Source organism: Arachis stenosperma, chromosome 4, assembly GCF_014773155.1.
Source record: "Arachis stenosperma cultivar V10309 chromosome 4, arast.V10309.gnm1.PFL2, whole genome shotgun sequence".
Classification (NCBI taxonomy): domain Eukaryota; kingdom Viridiplantae; phylum Streptophyta; class Magnoliopsida; order Fabales; family Fabaceae; genus Arachis; species Arachis stenosperma.
In genome coordinates, this window is record NC_080380.1 from 21072151 (window position 1) to 21080541 (window position 8391).

Here is an 8391-nt window from a genome sequence, read left to right on the forward strand (position 1 = left end):
TGAACACCACTAACGCTCCAAAATGTGGCAATGAACCATGTTAAGAGTCACGTTAACTTAGTTAACGTGAACTCTAACGTGGATGAGAAGAACAATGCCAACGTTAGTGACACTCACCTTTGTCACTAACGTTGGATTAAACTAGCATTGCCCACGTTAGTGGTCACGTTAAGACCACTAACGTGAAAGTTAACGTGGAGCTAAGATTGATGAGCCAACGTTAGTGACACTCACCTTTGTCACTAATGTTGGAGATGGCATTCACTACCACATTAGTGGCCACGTTAACTTAGCTAACATGAGCTCTAACATGGAGAGTAGGGGCACTTGGAGCGTTAGTGACAAAGGTGAGTGCCACTAACGCTCTCGAAGATGAGCCATACCCACGTTAAGATCCACGTTAGTTACACTAACGTGAACTCTAACGTAGGGACAAGGGGCACAAGGCAACGTTATTGGGAAAGGTGAGTCCCAATAACGCTTGCGAAGGTTCATAAGGCAACGTTAGTGGTCACGTTAGTGCCACTAACGTTGGAGTTAACGTGGGTTATATGGGGTTGGAACGTTAATGAAAAAGGTGATTGCCACTAACGTTCTCGAACCCACAATGTCACTTAATGTTAACTTCACTAACGCCCATGCCTAATTTATACTTTTCTGCATGCTGAGTGATGAGCGGATAATTTGTATGCTTTTTGGCATTGTTTTTAGTATGTTTTTGATATGATCTAGTTAGTTTTTAGTATATTTTTATTAGTTTTTAGTTAAAATTCACTTTTCTGGACTTTACTATGAGTTTGTGTGTTTTTCTGTGATTTCAGGTATTTTCTGGCTGAAATTGAGGGACCTGAGCAAAAATCTGATCCAGAGACTCAAAAGGACTGCAGATGCTGTTGGATTCTGACCTCCCTGCACTCGAAGCGGATTTTCTGGAGCTACAGAAGCCCAATTGGCGCGCTCTCAACGGCGTTGGAAAGTAGACATCCTGGGCTTTCCAGCAATATATAATAGTCCATACTTTGCCCAAGATTTGATGGCCCAAACCGGCGTTCAAAGTCACCTCAAGAAATCCCAGCGTTAAACGCTGGAACTGGCACCCAAATGGGAGTTAAACGCCCAAACTGGCACCAAAGCTGGCGTTTAACTCCAAGGAGAGTCTCTACACGAAATTTCTTCATTGCTCAGCCCAAGCACACACCAAGTGGGCCCGGAAGTGGATTTTTATGTCATTTACTCATCTATGTACTAGTTTTCTATAAGTAGGACCTTTTACTATTGTATTAGACACAGGTCTTGGTAGCTATCTTTGAGTTTTATGCTATCTTAGATCATTGGGAGGCTGGCCATTCGGCCATGCCTAGACCTTATGCTTATGTATTTTCAACGGTGGAGTTTCTACACACCATAGATTAAGGTGTGGAGCTCTGCTGTACCTCGAGTATTAATGCAATTACTATTGTTCTTCCATTCAATTCCGCTTGTTCTTTTACCAAGATATCACTTGTTCTTCAACATGATGAAGGTGATGATTGACGCCCATCACCATTCTCACCCATGAACAAGGTGACTGACAACCATTCTTGTTCTACAAGCATCTGACGCTTAGTGAATATCTCTTGGATTCTTCGGAATCTTCGTGGTATAGGCAAGAACTGATGGCAGCATTCAAGAGAATCCGGAAGGTCTAACCTTGTCTGTGGTATTCTGAGTAGGATTCAATGACTGAATGACTGTGACGTGCTTCAAACCTGTAACCTACTGGGCGTTAGTGACAGACGCAAAAGAGTTATTCTATTCCGATAGGGGAGGGAACCAAACCGGTGATTGGCAGCACTGTGACAGAGTGTGTGCATTAGCTTTCACTGCGCGGATGGGAGGTAGCTGCTGACAACAGTGAAACCTTACACGAGCTTGCCATGGAAAGGAGTAAGAAGGATTGGATGAAGGCATTAGGAAAGCAGAGAGACGGAAGGGAAGGCATCTTCATACACTTGTCTGAAGCTCTTACACCAATGATATACATAAGTATCACTATCTTTATCTTCTATGTTATTTTCGTTCATCATCATATACAATTGAGTTTGCCTGACTAAGATTTACAAGATGACCATAGCTTGCTTCAATACTAACAATCTCCGTGGGATCGACCCTTACTCACGTAAGGTTTATTACTTGGACGACCCAGTGCACTTGCTGGTTAGTTGTGCGAAGTTGTGTAATGCCATGGTATTGAGCGCACCAAGTTCTTGGAGCCATTACCGGGGATTATTTGAGTTGTGAAAAAGTATTGTTCACAATTTCGCCACACCAAGTTTTTGGCGCCGTTGCCGGGGATTGTTCAAGTTTTGAGCAAGCTTTTGGTAACATCAGTGCCAAGATCCGGCAACAACATCAAATTTTTGGTGTTATTGCCCGGGATTGTTTAGGCTGGACAACTGACGGTTCATCTTGTTGCTTAGATTAGGTATTATTTTTTTTTCGAAATTCTTGAAGATGAATTCTAGAGTTTCATGATGATTTGTTGAAATCTGGCTGGCTGAGAAGCCATGTCTAATCTCATTGGACCGAGGTTTCAACTTATCACCACAAGAGCTTGTTGATTCTCATCAATTTTGCTCTTGGAGCAGTGATCTGCTAAGAATTGGCTGACCTCTGGTCATGTCTAGTGTTTTGGACCGAAGCTTTCCTTGAAGGCTTGGCTGGCTGTGAAGCCATGTCTAATTCCTGGACCGGATTCTTGGACTAGCACTGCACTGATTCCTGGAATTCTCATTAAGAATTTTGATACCTTTTTCTCATTTAATTTTCGAAAAACACAAAAAAATTACAAAATCAAAAAGACCAAAAATATTTGATGTTTCTTGCTTAAGTTTAGTGTCTCATCCTAAGTTTGGTGTCAAATGCATGTTTTTGTTATAATTTTCGAATCCATGCATATATTTCTTTGTTTTGATCTTTGAATTCTATTGACTTGAAGTATTTTGTGTGTCTCATATGCATCCTCATATTGTTAGTGTCAGTAGTATACAAACTGCTAAGTTTGGTGTCTTGCATGCATTGTTAATTGATTCCTTTTGCATTTTGATTATTAAAAATCCAAAAATATTTTTAATTTGTGTCTTTTCAAGTCAATGATACAAAGAATTGAAGATTCAGAACATACTGCAGAGGAACTACACAGAAAAAGCTGAGCATTCAAAAATGCCCAGTGAAGAAGGCAGACTGGCGTTTAAACGCCAGCCAGGGCACCTGGTTGGGCGTTTAACGCCCAAAGAGGTAGCATTTTGGGCGTTAAACGCCAGAATGTATACCATTATGGGCGTTTAACGCCAGGATGGTGCTAGGGGGAAGATTTTGTTTTCAAATCAATTTTTTTTAGTTTTTCAAAATCAAATCTTTTTCAAATCAAATCTTTTCAATCAAATGTTTTCAAAATCAATTTCTTTCCTTTTTAAAAGATACTTACTAACAATTAATGACTTGATTGGACATCTCAAATTTGTTGCCTTTTCTGTTGAGAAAGGTTTTATGTTTGAATCATATCTTTTCTTGTTAGGCAAGTCATTAATTTTTTTTAAATCAAATCTTTTTCAAATTGTTTTCAAATCATATCTTTTAAAATTGTTTTCAAATCATATCTTCTCAATCACATCTTTTTAAAACCATAACTTTTCAATTAAATCTTTTTAACCACGTCTTTTTCAAAATAGTTTGCAATCAAATCTTTTTAATTTCTAATTTTAAAATCTTTTTTCAAAAATCACTTGATTTCTTTCCCACTTTGATTTTCGAAAATCAATTAATGTTTTTCAAAAATGTTTTCAAAATATTTTAATGAATTTTCGAAAAATCTCTTCCCTCCTTCCCACATCCTTCTATTTATGGAGTACCACTCCTTCTAAATGCACAATTCGAACCTTATCTAATTAAAGTTCGAATTCATCTTCTCCTTCTTCTTTCTATTTCTCTTTTCCTCTGACATTTCAAGGAATCTCTATACTGTGACATAGAGGATTCCACACTTTCTTGTTCTCTTCTCTTTCATATGAGCAGGAGCAGAGACAAAGGCATTCTTGTTGAGGTTGATCCTGAACCTGAAAGGACCTTGAAGAGAAAGCTAAGAGAAGCCAAAACACAACTCTCTTTAGAGCACCTGACCGAATTCTTCAAGGAAGAAGAACAAATGGCAGCCGAAAACAACAACAATGCCAACAATGCAAGGAAGGTGCTTGGTGACTTTACTGCACCTACTCCTGATTTCTATGGGAGAAGCATCTCTATCCCTGCCATTGGAGCAAACAACTTTGAGCTTAAGCCTCAATTAGTTTCTCTAATGCAACAGAATTGCAAGTTTCATGGACTTCCAATGGAAGATCCTCATCAGTTTTTAGCTGAGTTCTTGCAAATCTGTGACACAGTCAAGACTAATGGGGTTAACCCTGAGGTCTATAGACTGATGCTATTCCCTTTTGCTGTGAGAGACAGAGCTAGAATATGGTTGGACTCCCAACCTAAAGAAAGCCTGGACTCTTGGGAAAAGCTAGTCAATGCCTTCTTGGCAAAGTTCTTTCCACCACAAAGATGGAGTAAGCTTAGAGTGGAAGTCCAGACCTTCAGACAGAAGGATGGAGAATCCCTCTATGAAGCTTGGGAAAGATACAAACAATTAATCAGAAGATGTCCTTCAGACATGCTTTCTGAATGGAGCATCATAGGTATTTTCTATGATGGTCTCTCTGAACTATCCAAGATGTCTTTGGATAGCTCGGCTGGAGGATCTCTTCATCTGAAGAAGACGCCTGCAGAAGCTCAAGAATTGATTGAAATGGTTGCAAATAACCAATTCATGTACACTTCTGAAAGGAATCCTGTGAACAATGGGACTAGTCAGAAGAAAGGAGTTCTTGAGATTGACACTCTGAATGCCATTTTGGCTCAGAACAAGATATTGACTCAACAAGTCAATCTGATTTCTCAAAGTCTGTCTGGAATGCAAAATGCACCAAACAGTACTAAGGAGGCTTCATCTGAGGAAGAAGCTTATGATCCTGAGAACCCTTCAATGGAAGAGGTGAATTACCTAGGAGAACCCTATGGTAACACCTATAATTCTTCATGGAGAAATCACCCAAATCTCTCATGGAAGAATCAAGAGAGACCTCAACAAGGTTTCAATAATAATGGTGGAAGAAACAGGTTTAACAATGGTAAACCTTTTCCATCATCTTCTCAGCAACAGACAGAGAGCTCTAAGCAGAATACCTCTGACTTAGCAACCATGGTCTCTGATCTAATCAAAACCACTCAAAGTTTCATGACTGAAACTAGATCCTCCATTTGGAATTTGGAAGGACAAGTGGGTCAGCTGAGCAAGAAAATTACTGAACTTCCCCCAAGCACTCTCCCAAGTAACACTGAAGAAAATCCAAAAGGAGAGTGCAAAGCCATAAATATGGCCGAATTCTGGGAGGAAGAAGAGGCAGTGAACGCCACTGAGGAAGGCTTCACTGGACGTCCACTGGCCTCCAATGAGTTCCCCAATGAGGAACCTTGGGAATCTGAGGCTCAAACTGAGACCATAGAGATTCCCTTGGACTTACTACTGCCTTTTATGAGCTCTGATGAGTATTCTTCCTCTGAAGAGGAGGAGTATGTCACTGAGGAGCAAGTTGCTAAATACCTTGGAGCAATCATGAAGCTGAATGACAGGTTATTTGGAAATGAGACTTGGGAGGATGAACCTCCTTTGCTCACCAAAGAACTGGATAACTTGTCTAGGCAGCATTTGCCTCAAAAGAGGCAGGATCCTGGGAAGTTTTCTATACCTTGTACCATAGGCACCATGACCTTCAAGAAGGCCTTGTGTGACTTGGGGTCAAGTGTAAACCTCATGCCCCTCTCTGTAATGGAGAAATTAGGAATCTTTGAGGTGCAAGCTGCAAAAATCTCACTAGAGATGGCAGACAACTCAAGAAAACAAGCCTATGGACTTATAGAGGATGTTCTGGTTAAGGTTGAAGACCATTACATTCCTACTGACTTCATAGTCCTAGAGACTGGGAAGTGCATGGATGAATCCATCATCCTTGGCAGACCCTTCCTAGCCACAGCAAAGGCTGTGATTGATGTTGATAGAGGAGAGTTGATCATTCAAGTGAATGAAGAATCCTTGGTGTTTAAGGCCCAAGGATATCCCTCTGTCATCATGGAGAAGAAGCATGAAGAGCTTCTCTCAAAACAGAGCCAAACAGAGCCCCCACAGTCAGACTCTAAGTTTGGTGCTGGGAGGCCACAATCAAACTCTAAGTTTGGTGTTGAACCCCCACATTCAAACTCTAAGTTTGGTGTTGGGAAGTTCCAACACGGTTCTGAGCATCTCTGAGGCTCCATGAGAGTCCACTGTCAAGCTAATGACAGTAAAGAAGCGCTTGTTGGGAGGCAACCCAATGTTTTATAATTAATTATTTTCTTTTGTTATTTTATCTTTTTTGTAGGTTGATGATCATAAGAAGTCACAAAAACAATGAAAAAAGCAAAAACAAAATGAAAAACAGGAAGAAAAACAGCACACCCTGGAGGAAGATGCTGCTGGCGTTCAAACGCCAGTCAGCCTAGCAGTTGGGCGTTTAACGCCCAGTCTGGCACCATTCTGGGCGTTTAACGCCAGAAAGGGGCACCAGACTGGCGTTAAACGCCAGTAAAGGGCAAAAACCTGGCGTTAAACGCCAGGAATGGGCACCAGCCCGGCGTTTAACGCCAGAAAAGGCTCAAAACGTGGATTTTGATGCCATTTGGTGCAAGGATGCCTTTTCCTTGACACTACAGGATCTGTGGACCCCACAGGACCCTACCATCACTCTCTCTCTTCTTCCCCCATTCACCAATCACCTCAACACCTCTTCCCCAAAAACCCCTCACCTATCAAATCCCATCTTTCTCTTCACCATTCACATCCATCCTTCATAAATCCCCACCAACCTCACCCTTCAAATTCAAACCACTTACCCTCCCAAACCCACCCTCAAATGGCCGAACCCTCACCCCCCTCTCTCCTATAAATACCCTTCTCCAACCCTTCATTTTTACACAACCTAAACACCCTTTCTTACCCTTCTTGGCCGAATACACCACCATCTCCCTCTTCCTCATTTCTTCTTCTTCTACTCTCTTCTTTCTTCTTTTGCTCGAGGACGAGCAAACATTTTAAGTTTGGTGTGGTAAAAGCGTTGCTTTTTCATAACCATTTATGGCATCCAAGGCCGGAGAAACCTCTAAAAAGAGGAAAGGGAAGGCAAAAGCTTCCACCTCCGAATCATGGGAGATGGATAGATTCCTCTCAAGGGTGCATCAAGTCCACTTCTATGAAGTTGTGGCCTTGAAGAAGGTGATCCCCGAAGTCCCCTTTTCACTCAAAAAGGGTGAATATCCGGAGATCCGCCATGAGATCCGAAGAAGAGGTTGGGAAGTACTTACCAACCCCATTCAACAAGTCGGAATCTTGATGGTTCAAGAGTTCTATGCCAATGCATGGATCACCAAGAACCATGACCAAAGTGTGAACCCGGATCCAAAGAATTATCTTACTATGGTTCGGGGGAAATACTTGGATTTTAGTCCGGAAAGTGTGAGGGTGGCGTTCAACTTGCCTATGATGCAAGGAGATGAGCATCCTTACACTAGAAGGGTCAACTTTGATCAAAGGTTGGACCAAGTCCTCACAGTCATATGTGAAGAGGGCGCACAATGGAAGCAAGATTCAAGAGGAAAGCCGGTCCAATTGAGAAGGCATGACCTCAAACCCGTGGCTAGAGGATGGTTAGAGTTCATACAACGCTCAATCATTCCCACTAGCAACCGGTCCGAAGTTACCATAAGACCGGGCCATCATGATTCATAGCATCATGATTGGAGAAGAAATAGAGGTTCATGAGGTTATAGCCCAAGAACTCTATAGGGTGGCGGACAAGACCTCCACCTTGGCAAGGTTAGCCTTTCCTCACCTCATTTGTCACCTCTGTTATTCAGTGGGAGTTGACATAGAGGGAGACATCACCATTGATGAGGACAAGCCCATCACTAAGAAAAGGATGGAGTACACAAGAGATCCCACTCATCATGAGATCCCTGAGATTCCTCAAGGGATGAATTTTCCTCCACAAGACTATTGGGGGCAACTAAACACCTCCCTAGGAGAGTTGAGTTCCAATATGGGACAACTAAGGGTGGAGCACCAAGAACACTCCATTCTCCTCCATGAAATTAGAGAAGAACAAAGAATCATGAGAGAGGAGCAACAAAGGCAAGGAAGAGACATTGAGGAGCTCAAGCACTCCATAGGACCTTCAAAAGCAAGGAAGAGACGCCATCACTGAGGTGGACCCATTCCTTGAT

General features: G+C 41.9%; 1 non-coding gene across 1 annotated transcript; it reads right to left on the reverse strand.

Moving 5' to 3' along the window:
• Positions 1-4588: 4588 nt before the first annotated feature.
• Positions 4589-4696, reverse strand: LOC130978351 (small nucleolar RNA R71). The gene has a single exon (XR_009085999.1). It is a non-coding gene; the product is annotated as a small nucleolar RNA R71 (small nucleolar RNA).
• Positions 4697-8391: the final 3695 nt, after the last annotated feature.